The following is a 16,422-nucleotide window of genomic DNA, read 5'->3' on the forward strand; positions in this document are numbered from 1 at the left end:
TTAATCAGTTTATGTTGTTCATTATATTCCACAAATGAGTGAGATCATGTGATATTTATCTTTCTCCAACTGGCTTAATTTGCTTAGCATAATGCTCTCCAGGTCCATCCATGCTGTTGCAAATGGAAAGATTCTTGCCTGCAGGGGGGAAAAAAACCCCAGGACAAAAACTCAATGGGGATTCTCTCCAGAGCACGCCTATGCCTGGGGCATGAACTTTTTACATCTAAGGGTCCCCAGGAGACCCGAAACCAAGCAGGGAAGCAGTGGGCAGCGCAACTCCACCTGGGATCACCACCTGATCTTGTCTTGAAGGTCCCTTTTTTTCAGACTTTCCAGTGAGCTAACTTGGCTCACTTCCATCATTATGATCTTCACTTCCCAGAGATCTAACAGCAGCCCCGCCTGGGCTCACTTCTTTCCTATAACATTTCTAGAGAACCAAAGCAGAGCAATACCGAACCTCTCCCCTGTTGTTTCTTCTACCCTAATTTCTTCCTTTGCTTCACTCTTCCCAGCATTAGTACTCTCAACCTCACCTGGACTCCTGTGGTGAAATCTTTTCTACACGAAGTCAAGGACCCACACACTGCAGGCCAGCCTAGGCTCCTGTCCTTCCAGTAACACACACATTAGTCACAAAGATCAGGTTCCAGAACAGTTGAGAGAATCAGTCTTTGTTCTCCCACTTGCACTGAGCCCAGGGCTCCCTCTAGCCCTCACAGCTCTTACCACCTACTGCTCTTTCCTCATCCCTCCCAAGACCCCCAGGTTCTGCCTCAGAGAAAAAGATTGCGCAAGCGCAGGGCAATCCACGAGGACCCGAGAGACGCTGGTTGTGGTGGCTCCCATGGTTCTCTCAGCCATCGCTCTGGCTCCTTTTCTTCCTCCAGGGGCTTTACGCTGACTCTGGGTGACGTCTCCCCATATACTATTTACACGGCCATAGGCTGCGAGAGGGCTGTGACCAGTCCGTGGGAAAGACGCCCGCGGGGACGTCATGCACACGGGGACTGGTGACGGCAGCGGCAGCGCGAAGAGCCTGACGTCAAGAGAGGGGCGGGGCGGCCGCGCGACGTGGGCGCTCGGAGCACCCGGCTGGGGGCGCTTTGTGAGTCCCGCGCGCTGGGCGTGCTGAGAACCTGGAACGGGTCTGGGTGGACGCTGCGGAGCTGCGCTGCGTCTGAGGAAGCCGGAGGCCGCGGCGGCCTGGCGGGAGCTCGTCGGGCGGCGCTGGGACGCCCGAGGTCTGGAAGGCACAGGTGGGGCGGCGGGGAAGCCTTCGCCCTTGCGCGGGCCGAGGCGGGCGGGTGGTGTGAGCTCCCCGGGTCCTGCGACCTGGCGGGGCTGACGGGAAGGACGAGGGCAGGGAAGGTCCAATTCCCTTATCCAAGGATTGGAGATGAAGGTTTCTGTGAAGGGAGCAATTTCGAGAGAAAATAGTTTGAGAAGTTCTTAGTTAACGTCCATCTCATATTTATGGAAACTTCGTGCTCTGCACAGCACTGCCCCCCCCCCCCCCCCCCCCGCCTTGGGCCTTGGATGTCGTCATCCTGGAGCATCTGTTGGCCATTTTTGCTGCCCGCCCCGGCTGTTTACTTTCGCTTCGAAAATACAGTGATTCTTCACCCAGCGCTTGTAGTTTCTTGAGCGTTCGATACCCTTTCTTTACAAAAAGGTCAACAGCCAACAGCAGTGGTACTGGGAATGGATAGTGCGCGATTTTTCTCTCTGGAATACATTTGTTACTGTTATAGACGAGGGTTGCAGGGTTGAGCGCCGCGGAGGATTCCTCCGACCTCGTTTCTGCGCTGGCGAGTGTCTTGGATGCGCCAGTTTGTGACGCAGCAGCAGTGCTGCGCCGAGGGCTCGGCCCAGGGGCCTCTAATTGTAATGAATTGCTTTGCTCTTGTCTTTTGAGGATCATTGAGATTGGCTTTATTGTGTTGTAATTTAATGAAGTTTTCTGAAGACCGTTGCCTTTGAAATATGGCCTTAAGTATTTAAGAACTCAACAGTTTTTCTTTGAAATTTCCAATAGCACTACCAAAAAGTAATATAAGAATGCCCCCAGTAATAAAGAGGTGGGTTTTGATTTGCTCTACTTTTCTAAAAACAAATATTATATGGCGATTTTATATGAAACCTGTTTGAAAGTGGAAGCGTTTCTCTTAATGGGCCCCTCCTCCTCTGTGCAGCTTTCTGAAGTGTCATTGTGTATAGCTTATTTAACCAGCGAGACGTGGTAAGAACTACGGGAGGGAATTGCATACAGCTATTTGGGAAAAATTCCTTCTCCTTTTTCTTTTTCTGAATAAAGGGCCAGATAGGGTGTTAGAGCAACTTCTCGCTGTAGGGAGATAAATGCTATGTTAGTAAAGATTACTTGTGATATAATATTGCACTTTTATACCCATCATCGTTGACCTTTAGAATGGTTGTTGCTACTTTCAGTATTTATGGGCCTGAATTAACTTGCCAGCTGTTTAGTTCAGAATTTTACTTGGCTCCTGAATATTTTTTAAAGCGCGCGCGCACACACACACACACACACACACTTGTTTGGAGCATACAAGCATACATTTTAACTCTTATTAGGACGTTTAAAAGATAACTTAAATGGCCCCATGGTGTGGCGCGGTGGTTGAATGTGGACCTGTGAACCATGAGGTCAGGGTTGGACAACCCCCCTCCTCAGGGCACATGCCCAGGTTGCTGGCTGGATCCCCCAATTATGGGGGCGTTTAGGAGGCAGCTGATCAATGATTCCCTCTCGCTCTCTGAAATAAAAATGTATTTTAAAAAAATAACTTAAATGCACTGTTGGCATCTGGAACCAGGTTTTGGTTTGGGATTTAAGACAATGATATTAGTGTAGGTAATTTTTAAAAATTTAATGCTTCTATCTAGAATTCCTTTCTCATGCCTTCCTTCTGCCTTCAAGTGCTACCTATTAAGGCTTAAGCCAAATGCCTTTTTACTAAACACCCCAAGTTTCCTTCAGCCCTCCCTCACTCTGCTAACTTGTAAACATAGTCACAGCTTTAGCTTTAGAATTAGAATTTTATCTCATTTTCTTGTCAAATATCTGTGGAACCTGACTCTTTGAATGTCTCCCATTTACCAGCTCTGTCCTGGGCAGCAAGCTGCTCAGTATTTGTAATCAGATATTAACTTCCAAGGATTTAAAAATTAAATAAGCTTAGAACAGTGCCAAATACATCCAAAGAGTTTAATAAAAGGTAGTAAAGTATGGTGCTTCTAAGGGCCAGAGATTATGTGCATTTTATGATTGCAGTGTATAGTAGTGAATGGTTTTAGAGCAGTGATTTTTGCTTATGAACCCCAAAATAATTTTTGTAAAATTGCCCTTTTGCACATGTTTAGTTTCATTTATAAGATTTTACATCATACTTTTAAGTAGTTGCAAAGCATGCATTTTCCCACATATAAATATTTGTATAGTATAAAATTGGTACATCACTCTTAACTGTATCCAAAGGAGTATAATATTGCACTTTTATACCCATCATCGGTTTTAAAAATACATATTTTATTTATGCTTGAAAGCTTTTTATTCTCTGTCATATGTGCCTTTAATAAAAAGATTTGTATAAGTGAAACTAGTTTTTAAAGTTTCGTATGACTTTTTAACTTTAGGAGTTATTTTTCTTCTGGATTGAGTTATTAGAAGTGGTAATAGTTGCTCAGAACAGCATAATGCCTGATAGATTTTGATAATTAAATATGGAAAGTAAAAGTTTAGTGTTAATTGTCTTAATGACATGGAAACTTGGAGTTGCCTAAATGAAAATTGACAGTTATTGAACAGGAAGAGTTTGTTCACCTAGCACAGTGGTCAGCAAACTGCGGCTCGCGAGCCACGTGCGGCTCTTTGGCCCCTTGAGTGTGGCTCTTCCACAAAATACCGACTTCTGCACATAGGCCACGAAGTTTCAATTACACTGTACGTGCGTGCTCACACGTGGTATTTTGTGGAAGAGCCACACTCAAGGGGCCAAAGAGCCGCATGTGGCTCACGAGCCACAGTTTGCCAACCACTGACCTAGCACTAGTAGAGCCAAACACTAAATACCGAGAAAGGTTGGCTATTTTATTATGAACTAGAGGCCGGGTGCATGAATTCATGCACGATGGAGTCCCCAGGGGGATAGGGGTGGGGCCGAGATGTGATCGGTCCTCTGGGCAGCCAGTGGGATGCCCTTGCTGGCCCAGGATCCGGATCCGTCCTGCTGACATTCGCGCCGGTTGTCAGGAGCCACCTGGCAGCTGCTTTTATATCCTTTTTTTATTGTGGAGCGTCTAGGGAGGGGAACTGGCCGCTGTGCCCGAGCCGACCTCCAGGAGGCCAGCGGTGCTGTCGGGACCCTGCCGGCAGCGCTGGTCCCTCAGTGCCTGGCCCATTCTCCGGAGATTGGACCTGTAGGTCTACTGAGGGAGGGAGTGGCTGCCGCCCGGCTGGTGAGCCACCAGGATGGGTCTGTCAGCTGAGCGGCGCTCCCACTATGGGAGCGCACTGACCACCAGCTCCTGTGTTGAGTGTCTGCCCCCTGGTGGTCAGTGCACGTCATCACAACTGGTCGTTCCGGTCGTTCAGTCATAATTGTCGCTTAGGCTTTTATATATATAGACTAGTAGCCCGGTGCATGAAATTCGTGCACAGTAAAAGTGAATTTATTGCCCTAACCAGTTTGGCTCAGTGGATAGAGCATCGGCCTGCTGACTCAAGGGTCCCAGGTTCGATTCCGGTCAAGGGCATGTACCTTGGTTGTGGGCACATCCCCAGTGGGGAGTGTGCAGGAGGCAGCTGATTGATGTTTTTCTCTCATCGATGTTTCTAACTCTCTATCCCTCTCCCTTCCTCTCTGTAAAAAATCAATAAAATATATTTTTAAAAAGGGGAATTTTCATGAAGCAGAGGCAAACTGTCCCTATTGTGCCCTATCCTAACCTTAAAACACAGAAACATAAATGGATAGTTAACAATGCTAGCATGTAGATAAGCAGCATCTATAATAATGTAAGTGTAACATGCTAATTAGACTGGACAGCCAAATGACCTTCTGGACAACCTTCCAGATGAAGTGGGGTTGCAAGGGCCAAGGCAAGCTGACGCAGCTGTGAGGGCTGAGCCCCTTGCACAAATTTTGTGCATCAGGCCTCTAGTCCTATTTAATAAAAGAGAAACATGATAATTAGCTGTACGTCCGCTACCCTTCCCATTGGCTAATCAGGGTGATATGCAAATTAACTGCCAGCCAAGATGGCGGCCGGCAGCCAGGCAGCTTGAAGCGAACATGAGGCTTGCTGGCTTCAGTGACGGAGGACTCCAACGTTCCCCGCCTGCTGCTGCCGGCCTCTGAGCTTGCAGTTTGAAACATTGTTACAAATATAGAAGCTAAACAAAACCCCAGAAACCTGCTTTCAGCCAGCCGGGATCTCAGAGCTGGAGTTGAAACAGTGTTTCGATTATAGAACCCAAACAAACCAGATACCTGCTTTCAGCAGCGGAGGCCTAAGAGCTGGAGCCAAGTCTCAGAGCTAAAGCTGGCCCAGAATAAAAAAAAAAGAAAAAAAGGAGCAGTTGGGAGCTTCAGTCACCCGCCCGCCTGAAAACAGCCCTCAGCCCCTCACCCAGACTGGCCAGGCACCCCAGTGGGGACCCCCACCCTGAAGGGTGTGTGACCAGCTGCAAACAGCCATCATGCCCTCATCCAGGCTGGCCAGGCACCCCAGTGGGGACCCCTACCCTGATCCAGGACACCCTTCAGGGCAAACCAGCTGGCCCCCACCCGAGTACCAGACCTCTGTCCTATATAGTAAAAGGGTAATATGCCTCCCAGCACTGGGATCAGCAGAGCCGTGAGGCCTCCTGGCACCGGGATCAGCGTGATGGGGCAGAGCCCAAACCCCCTGATCGCCCTGTGGCTGTGTGTGTGACAGGGGGCGGGGCCACAGCCTCCCTGTCCGCCCTGCTCTGTTCCTGACAGGGGAAGGCGCCCCAACCCCCTGATCAGCCCTGCTCTGTGCCCGATAGGGGGAAGCTCCCCAACCCCCTGATCGCCCTGCGGCTCTGTGTGTGACAGGCTGCGGAGCCCCAACCCCCTGATCGGCCCTGCTCTGTGTGACAGGGTTCAGCGTCCCAACCCCCTGATTGGCCTTGCTCTGTGTGTGACAGGGTGCGGCCCCTCAAATCCCCCCCCCCCCCCCCCCGCCCCACGGGCCCTGCTCTGTGTGTGACGGGGTAGAGCTATAACCTCCCCATCGGCCCTGCCCTGAGTGTAACAGGGTGCGGCGCCCCAATCCCCTGATCTGCCCTGCTCTGTGTGTGACGGGGTGGTGCCCCAACTCCCCTATCGGCCCTACTCTGTGAGCGACAGGGGGGAGCTCCCCAACCCCCTGATCGACCCTGCTCTGTGCATGACAGGTACGGAGCCCCAACCCCCCTAATGGGCCCTGCTCTGTGCGTGACAGGGGTGGTGGCTCCGCAACCTTCCCATTGACCCTGCCTTGAGTGTGACAGGGGGCAGTGCCCCAACCCCCCAACCGGCCCTACTCTGAGCGTGACTGAGGGTGGCATCGCAACCTCCCGATCCTCCCTGCTCTGTGCATGACGGGGCTGCGCCCCAACTCCCCAATCACCCCTGCTCTGATTCCGACCAGGGGCTGCACCTAGGGATTGGGCCTGCCCTCTGCCACCCGGGAGCAGGCCTAAGCCAGCAGGTCGTTATCTTCCGAGGGGTCCCAGTCTGCGAGAGGGCACAGGCCGGGCTGAGGAACCCCCCTCCCCCCTCCCTCCGAGTGCACAAATTCTTGTGCACTGGCCTCTAGTGTTTTTATAAAATCCTAGGAACTCATTTCAGAAGATGCAGGCTCTGACCTTCAGTTGTCCCAGTTCTGGGAGATTTGCTGACCTTCAAATGTAAAACCAGGATAACATAGAAGCAGAGGACAAGACCAGGATGATACATACCAGACCATGACTTGAACAGTTTTGAATCCTTATCAGAATGGACTGTGCTAGTCTGCACATATTGAACTTTTAACTACCTTCTCCTTATTCTCTTTGTTCTGCTTTCCCTTACCTTCCTTATGAAAAACTCTGCCTGCCCTGAGATGTTGAGATGGGCTTTATGACAAGAGTCCCCCATCTCCTCAGGTTACTAGCACTGGAATAAACCACTTTCCTTTTTCACCAGCATCTAAAAAAAAGGGGGGGGGGATTAATTAGCAGAGATATTTTAATATTGCTATTTGCCCTTTCTCTATAATAGAAGTGTGAGAGATGAAAGGAAATTAGTAAAATGTATATGAAAATAATATATAAATTTATTAATAAACAGTAACAAAAGGATATAGCAATAACAGTGGCATGATATAAAAATGATAAAAACATGATATGAAAACAACAAAAACATATGGAAACAACAAATACATGATAAAAAAACAACAGTGATGCAAACAATGACTTATAATATGATTAAACTTATTCTAATAATATCTCCCTGTACACCATATTAAGAGTGAAAACACTTTCAGAGTGCTTGACTAATTTCCCTTGTGATGAAGTATTTACAACTGTAACATCACATTCTCTTCAAACTCGAGAGAAAGCAACATGTAACTGACCATCTGCAAAAACGGGTTCAGGTAGGAATATGCCTGCTTTGTCTAGAGTTTGTCCTCGTGATTTATTAATAGTCATCACAAATGCTGGCATCACGGGAAACCGTCGTCGAATCAATTTAAATGGGAGGCCAGTGTCAGATGGGGACAAATTAATTCTTGGAATCAGAACAGCCTCTCCCTCTGCAGATCCTGTTAATACTTCAGCTTCGATAATATTAGGTGGTAATCTTTTGATAATCTGGTACCATTACAAAGACCCCATTTACTATTGAGATTTCTCAATAGCATGATGATTGCACCCACTTTCAATTTTAATTTATGACAGGGCATTCCCGAAGGAGTAATACTATTAAAAAAATTCGATGGGAAAATTTTCCTTTTCAGCATCATCTGTGGAATCAATGTAATCATCACTGAAATATGTGTGAAAATCTCCATGAAGTATATCCAAATTTTCTTCATTTAATTTTTGAACATGCTCATTTTTTTTGACAAAGAATTGCACGTTTAGCCCTGACCAGTTTTGCTCAGTGGCTAGAGCGTTGGCCTGTGGACTGAAGAGTCCTAGGTTCGATTCCGGTCAAGGGGATGCTACCTTGGTTGCGGGCACATCCCCAGTAGGGAGTGTGCAGGAGGCAGCTGATGGATGTTTCTCCCTCATGGATGTTTCTAACTCTATCCCTCTCCTTCCTCTCTGTAAAAAAATCAATAAAATATATTTTTTAAAAAAAGAATTGCACATTTAGATGTATTTTTAATATTATCTATAACAGTGGTTCTCAACCTTGGCTGCACATTAGAATCACCTGGGAATCTTTTTAAAATCCTGATTTCTGGGCCTCATCCTCTGGAAATTCTGTTTCTTTGTTATGGGGTGGGGCCACAACATTAGTAATAAAGAAACAGAATTAAAACTTTATTGTGGGAAGTCGCTACAGTGTTTTGGACAGGTTCAAGCCTTGGACTGATGAGAGGGCACAGTCCTCTCATTGACACGTACAAGTCCCAGCTTGGAGGGCAGGGCCCCCTCAGCACAATTATAGCCAACAGCTGTAGTTGTAAGCTTGAACCTATGGTTCGAACACGTGGCCCCACGTGCCTGAGTGATGTAGGCTTGATATAGTTCAGGTGCATGTAGTTGAGTAGGATTGAAACCCAGGAGAATGTTGTAAACATCTTGGTCACGCCCTTACTTTGCCTCGTAGCATCTGCTATAAAATAAAGACATGGCTGTGGATGTGGTCGCTGTCTCTCAGAGAAGCAGCGTCCCACCGAGACCTGGCTTTCATTCTCTTGTCTGTCTTTTCTAAGCCTTTCAGCCGCCTCCACTCAGGTTCACCCTTGGCTGTGCTGGCGCAGCACACTTTATAAAGATATGCCTCCACACTCTGAGGGCAGGTTTCTGCCTCAAACCCTGCCCTTACAGGAAACAGCTCGGGGGAGGGCGCAGCCGTTGCCAAGACAATCCCTGCAGGATTGACTTTCTTCCGCTTGGTCACGGTTCTGGTGGTCGTGATGAACACCACCCACGGTTTTTATATAAGTAGATGGTGTCACCCAGGAGGATGGAAGCTAGTGCTCAAAAGTTAGAACTCTCCAATGGTTTGTATATTATAGATTATATAGGGCAAAATCACAAGACAGTGGGTTAGGGATTGGCGGTCGTATTGGGAGCTGATTGATTATAGGTAAGGTAAAGGTGATACATCATTTTTTCAGGTCTTGAGGATAGTTCTGACATCCCTTTATCTGGTTTCATGGGAAAGTAGCCAGGGGGTTCTATCTACCTTAGGGCTTAGAACAGGGTGGGCAAACTTTTTGACTCGAGGGCCACAATGGGTTCTTAAACTGGACCAGAGGGCTGGAACAAAAGCATGGATGGAGTGTTTGTGTGAACTAATATAAATTCAAAGTAAACATCATTACATAAAAGGGTACGGTCTTTTTTTTTTTTTTTTAGTTTTATTCATTTCAAACGGGCCGTAGTTTGCCCACGGCTGGCTTAGAAGCTTAAACATCCTATATAATAAAAGGCTAATATGCAAATCAACCAAATGGAAGAACGACTGGTCACTATGACGTGTACTGACCACCAGGGGGCAGACACGCAACACAGGAGCTGCCCCCTGGTGGTCAGTGTGCTCCCACAGGGGGAGTGCCGCTCAGCCAGAAGCTGGGCTCATGGCTGGCAAGCCAGTGGCAGTGGCAGGAGCCTCTCCTGCCTCCGCAGCAGCACTAAGGATGTCCAACTGCTGGCTTAGCGGGAGGGGGCCCAACCCATCAGTCGGACATCCCCCGAGGGCTCCTGGACTGCGAGAGGGCTCTGGCCGGGCTGAAGGATTCCCCCCACCCCCTCGAGTGTCCGAAGTTCGTGCACCGGGCCTCTAGTAATTTAGGTAAAGATATTACCTTTAGGCCTGATCGGTTTGGCTCAGTGGATAGAGCATCTGCTTGCGGACTGAGGTGTCCCGGGTTCGATTCCGGTCAAGGACATGTACCTTGGTTGCAGGCACATCCCCAGTGGGAGGTGTGATCGATGTTTCTCTCTCATTGATGTTTCTAACTTTCTATCTCTCTCCCTTCCTCTCTGTAAAAAATCAATAAAATATATTTTAAAAAAAGATATTATCTTTACAGAGGTTGTGACCATGTGACCATTAGTCTTCTACTTCCTGCTGCCTTCTGCTTCCTGGGGGCTTGCTGATTATCCAAGGGGAAAGGCTAGGTCTCTGATATATATATTGAGAGAGAGAATGAGAATGATTTCTAGAGCTAGGATTTAAAGCTAAATTTCATCAGTCAGAAGAACCTTGGATTTCAACACCTTTTACTTTTTTGGAGGGGCGGTTCCACTCTAAGGAGTTTTTCTATCCTGGGGGTAATGAAAATAGGAATGGGTGAGAGATAAGATTTTATTTTGCAAAGTGGGAAGATTGTGAAAGGAGCCTGGGAGAGAAAAAAATAACAGCATGGTATCTGCACTGCATGCATATTCCCTGACATCATTTTTAGTGAGGCAAACTAAATGGAAGTAGAGGAGTCTGAAGGCCTTTTTCTTAAAATTATACATGGAACATAATCCCTTGAAAAGCCTTCATGTGCTCCAGGGGGTACACATCCAGGTTTGAAGACCATTTAGAGCAGTGGTTAGCGGTAGGGATGGTTTTGCTGCCCAGGATACATTTGGCAGCAAATTTGTAGTTGTCATCAGGCATCTAGTAGATAGAGATGAGTGAACAGGACAGCCTACCTTAACAGACTTATGCAGCCCAAAATATCAATCATACCAAGATTGAGAAACCCTGATTTAGAGGATTAGTTTTGGAATCCGACTACTTTACTTTGTAATCTAGAGCAGTGGATTAGTAACATTTTTTTGTAACATTACAGATAAATATTTGAGGTGTTATGAGCCACATAAGATCTCTGTTGCCTATTTGTTTTTATAATCTTCTAAAAAATGTCAAAATAATTCTTAGCTCCAGGGTCTTTCAAAAATACTTGATTCAGGGCAATCAGTGCCTTCAAACCTCAATTTTTTTTCTCTTTCTGCAAAGTAATAATAGTAATGCTTCCAGTTGTTTGTAAGGATGAGACAAACATCTAGCATGATGTCCAGCACACATTAAACACTTTGCAAATGGTGCCTGGTAATAGTGGTGTTCTTGTAGCATGTAGCAGAAAAGTGGGTGCTAAGTCACAGTGTTGTTCAAGACCCTATTTAAATCAAATGGGCAAATCTAATAATGCTGGTTAAGTTCCCAGATCAGCTCACAAAAGCCTACTTTTTTTGCTTTCTGTACTCTGAGTCTCCTTGTACTCTTAAGGTGGGTGGAGTGCAAAATTCCTATTCCCTGTTTTCTGGGGGAAGAAAGGGATGGGATCTGTGGTAATGGGAGGTAGTCTCATTACATAATAGCATAGAATGCCAGGGAGAGCGTTTGTCAATTTTGATAGGGGTTTTGGGGTAAGGCAAATAAGGTAGGTCTGTATATGATGAGTTGTATATGTTTTCTAAATTGGGAACTGAATATATTTTCTTGACTATCGAGTTGCTGCATTATGAGGCTAACTAATGTTTGTTTATTTTTCACATTAGAAAGTATGGTTGGTTATATTAATCAGAAGCTAGGCCACAGTTTCTGTGATAATTTTTATATTGAAAACATGTTGAAACAGTAGTTTGGATGTATTTTGGTAAATGCTATTACTGAAGTTCATTTCATCTGTTTCTTTTTACTTTTTTAATGCGGCTGTTAGAAAATGTAAAGAATATATGTAGTCCACAGGCCCGGTGCATGAAATTCGTATACTCGGGGGTGTCCCTTAGCCCGGCCTGCACCCTCTTGCAGTCTGGGAGCCCTTGGGGGATGTCCGACTGATGGCTTAGGCCCCTCTCCCTGGCGAGCGGGCCTAAGCCATCAGTCAGATATCCTTAGCGCTGCTGCAGAGGTGGGAGAGGCTCCCGCCACCGCCACTGCCCTTGTCAGCTGTGAGCCTGGCTTCTGGCTGAGCAGCGCTCCCCCTGTGGGAGTGCACTGACCACCAGGGGGCAGCTCCTGCGTTGAGCATCTGCCCCTTGATGGTCAGTGCGCATCATAGCAACCGGTCATTCTGCCATTTGGTCAATTTGCATATTAGCCTTTTATTATATAGTATTAGACAAAGCTGCCCTAAACCATCTGTTTTTTAAATCCATAATTAATTTTTTAAATTATGCACATTGTACTAAAAATTAAATATTTTTATAAAGCTTCCCATGAAAACCAGAGGTCCCACCACCCAGACTTACCCTCTTCCTCCCAAAAGCAGAATACATCAATTTTCTTACCCAGGTTTTTTGGTCTTTCTGTCTACATCTCCAAACAGGATGTTTCTATGGCCAGTTTTTATTTTTCAGTTTTAGGCATTGTCCAGTAACTTCCTAGTAGGAAAGGTGAAATTTTAATTTCATCCACATATGTACAAACTTCTATCCATCCACCTTCCCAATATGGTTGTATCATAATTTTGCCTATATCAAGATTCATTATTTACATCATTATGACACAAATTGAAACTGAAACATGCATTACATTATGATTACCTTTTCTTTCTAGCTGAGCATCTTGTTTTCCCTAGTTGTTATTTCCTTAGTTTTATACCTATTAATGGGTTGATCACTGATTAAACTCAGTCCTCACAGTTAGAAACACATTAGATAGTCTAGCAATTAATTTTAGTTTCTTGAAGAAATCTCTGGAGTTCTTTCTTCTACTCCAGTGTGAACTGCTTGCATCATTGTCATCTTGGGAACTCCTATCATTATTAGCATTGGGATTCCTTTCACCAAACATGGAATCTAAGCATTAGAAGATGTAATTGAAAGGTTTGGGTTTGGGCCGAATGGACTCAAGGCTCAGTGTAATCAAAATGATATTTATTCAAGGCACCTGGGTGCAGATGGACTGATTCTGAAAAAGAAATCAGTGGTGAATGGGAGGGAGCAGGCTTTTTATGTGCTCAGGGAGAGCTATAGATGGGGCTTTGGCTTGACACATATCAGGACTGTGACCCCGATCACAGTTTTACAGTCTTGCTCTTTGGCCTTCTGCTGGCGCCAGACGTCCTTCTTCCCGGGGGCTGTGCAGGAGTTATGGTCTTCAGGAATTTCTGTAAAATAACCACTCAAGGGGAGCATATTTGTGCAAGGCTTAGGTTTGCAGAACTTACTTTCTTTTGTTAGCCCCTGCTAAGTTAGCCCTGTTTCTTGATTAACCCTTTCAGTAATATCTGAGCAATCATTTGAAAGTTATTTTCATTTAGAATTTTGAATTAATTGTACTATTTTATTCAAATTTCTATTGTTTTTTAAGGAGTTTCTTAGTAATCTTATTTCTCATTTTTTAAAAGAGGGGCCCTTGAACATAGTGTTCTGAAATTTATGGTGCACTTTTTGGTGTGGATCTTTTTTTATCCTTTGACAAACCATTAATCCTTTTAAATCTGGGAATTCATGTTTTCTAGTTCCGGGCGATTCTTTGTATTACAGTTTCGTCAACTCTTTTATTTTTTATCTAGTCTATTTTTTAAAAATTTCCTTAATCAAATGTTGGACCTCCTAGACTGGGTCCTCTCTAACTTATCTATTCTTTCCTATTTTTCATCCCTGCCCCTCCCCCGCCACCCCCCCCCCCCCCCCCGCTTTCCAGGCATTTTCTGTGATTTATCACCTTCACATCCCTCTATTGAGTTTCTTTTCAGCTATTTTATATGTAGTTTCTTAAACCTTTATTTATTTGAATGTCTTGTGTGTGTGTGTGTGTGTGTGTGTGTATATACATATACATACACATACATACTAGTGGCCTGGTGCATGAAATTCATGTGGGGGGGAGGGGGGAGTCCCTCAGCCAGGCCTGCACCCTCTCCAATCTGGGACCCCTTGAAGGATGTCCTACTGCTGGTTTATAGGGTTCGGGCTTAAACCGGCAGTCGGACATCCCTCTCACAATCTGGGACTGCTGGCTCCTAACCACTCACCTGCCTGCCTGCCTGCCTAATTGCCCCTAACCACTCTGCCTGCCAGCCTGCTCACCCCCAACTGCCCCCCGCTGTTGGCCTGCTCACCCCCAAATGCCCCCCCGCCAGCCTGATCATCCCCAACTGCCCCCGTGCCAGTGTGCTTGCCCCCAACTGCCCCCTCTGCTGGCCTGCTTGCCCCCACCACACCTCCCCACTGGCCTACTCACCCCCAACTGCCCCCCTGCTGGCCTGTTCACTCCAAATTGCCCCCCCCCCCGCTGTCCTGATCACCTCCAGCTGACCCCCACTGATGGCCTGCTTGCCCCCAACTGGCCCCCTTGCTGGTCTGCTTACCCCCAATGGCCCCGCCCCCCATCAGCCTGATCACCCGCAACTGCCGTCCCATCCTGGCCTGATCATCCACAACTTCCCTCCCCCTTGGCCTCTAACCGCCTCTACCTCGGCCCTGCCACCATGGCTTTGTTCAGAAGAACGTCTGGAAGGTCTCCTGGAAGGATTCCTAGTCTGATTAGCATATTATCCTTTTATTAGTATAGATAGACGCCCGGTGCACAGGTGGGGGTTGGCTGGTTTGCCCTGAAGGGTGTCCCGGATCAGGGTGGGGGTCCCACTGGGGTGGCTGGCCAGCCTGGGTGAGGGGCTGATGGCTTTTTGCAGGCTGGCCACATCCCCTTCAGGGTGGGGGTCCCCCTGGGGTGCCTGGCCAGCCTGGGTGAGGGGCTGATGGCTGTTTTCAGGCTGTCCATGCCCCCTGGTGATCCAAGCTCCCAGCCTCTCCTTTTTTCCTTTTTTTTTTTCAGCGCCTCCTTGGGTGGAGTCCAGCGCTGGCTGGAAGCAGGTATCTGGGATTTATTTATCTTCTATAATTGAAACTTTGTAGCCTTGAGCTGAGCCCAGGGCCGGCCAGGGCAGGTGGGAAGCTTGGCTTCCTCCATTGCCGGGGGCTCGCTCCAGCTCCAGGGCCGCCGCCATCTTAGTTGGGTTAATTTGCATACTTCCTCCTGATTGGCTGGTGGGTGTGGTGGAGTGATGGTTAATTTGCATGTTTCTCTTTTATTTGTGTGTGTGTGTGTGTGTGTGTGTGTATCCTGTTTTTATTTTATGGGTGCAGTGTTTTCTTTATGTTGATATAGATGGTAGGCTTTTTTGAAGTTTCTTTGCCTTACATATTGTCTGTATCAACCAAATTGCATTGCTCTTATTTTTTTCTTGATTTCTAGATATTTTTCTCAAATCTTTTGTGATCCTTAGCTATCTACTTCCATGTAAAATTGGAGCACTAGAAAGCTAATTGGAGGCTGTCTGGGGTAGAACATAGGAACTGTGGTTTCTCTCAGGAGGTTGTTGCCTGGAGAGTTTTCCTTGGGGGTGGAGGGGGGAGATAGTGTCACTATTTTTTGTTCTTTCGTTTGGGTGGTGATCAGATGCCTCAGAGAAGACACTTCCGGTCTTCTTTCTGGAGTGGTACCAAGCAGCCAGAAATCCTTCTTTTTTTTTAATTTAAAAAAATATTTTAATCAAGTGATTGATTCTTTTTTTGGGGGGGAGGGGGTGGTAGGAGGTGTTATTTATTTGTTTATTTTTTTAAATCTTTATTGTTGAAAATATTACATATATCCCCTCCCCTCCAACCACTCCCCCCATTGACTCCTCCAGTCCGCCCCTGCCCCAAGCTTACACCACCCTATTGTCTGTGTCCATGTGTTATGCATATATGCATACAAGGTCTTTGGTTGATTACCTCCCACCTACCCACCCTCCCCAGCCTTCCCTCCGAGATTCCCCACTCTCCCATGCTTCCATGTCTTTGGATCCACTCCGTTCATCCATTTATTTAATTAGATTCCACATGAGTGAGATCATGTGATACTTCTCTTTCTCTGACTGACTTATTTCACTTAGTATGATACTCTCCAGGTCCCTCCATGCTCTTTCAAAGGATAAGAGATTCTTTTTTTTTACTGCTGGATAGTATTCCATGGTATAAATGTACAACAGCTTTTTTATCCACTCATCTATTGATGGGCACTTGGGCTGTTTCCAGATATTAGCTATTGTAAATTGTGCTACTATGAACATAGGGGTGCATACATTCTTTATGATTGGTGTTTCAGGTTTCTTAGGGTATATTCCTAGAAATGGGATCACTAGGTCAAATGGCATTTCCATATTTAAGTTTTTGAGGAAACGCCATAATCTTTCCCATAGTGGCTACACCAGTCTGCATTCCCACCAGCAGTGTTCTAG

General features: G+C 46.4%; 1 protein-coding gene across 2 annotated transcripts in view; it reads left to right on the plus strand.

Annotated features, from left to right (window-relative positions):
• The first annotated feature begins 1,056 nt into the window (after nt 1-1,056).
• The window catches only part of SPART (spartin), a 76,722-nt gene continuing 61,356 nt past the window's right edge, over nt 1,057-16,422 (plus strand). The window contains exon 1 of one of the 2 annotated variants that reach the window (XM_081083512.1): nt 1,057-1,247. The gene's annotated coding sequence lies outside the window, so the exon portion shown is untranslated. Of the gene's footprint in view, nt 1,263-16,422 lie in introns of both variants that reach the window. The other variant, XR_013995542.1, reaches the window with a different exon arrangement.

The sequence above is a fragment of the Myotis nattereri genome, assembly GCF_964212035.1.
Source record: "Myotis nattereri genome assembly, chromosome: 2".
Lineage (NCBI taxonomy): Eukaryota > Metazoa > Chordata > Mammalia > Chiroptera > Vespertilionidae > Myotis > Myotis nattereri.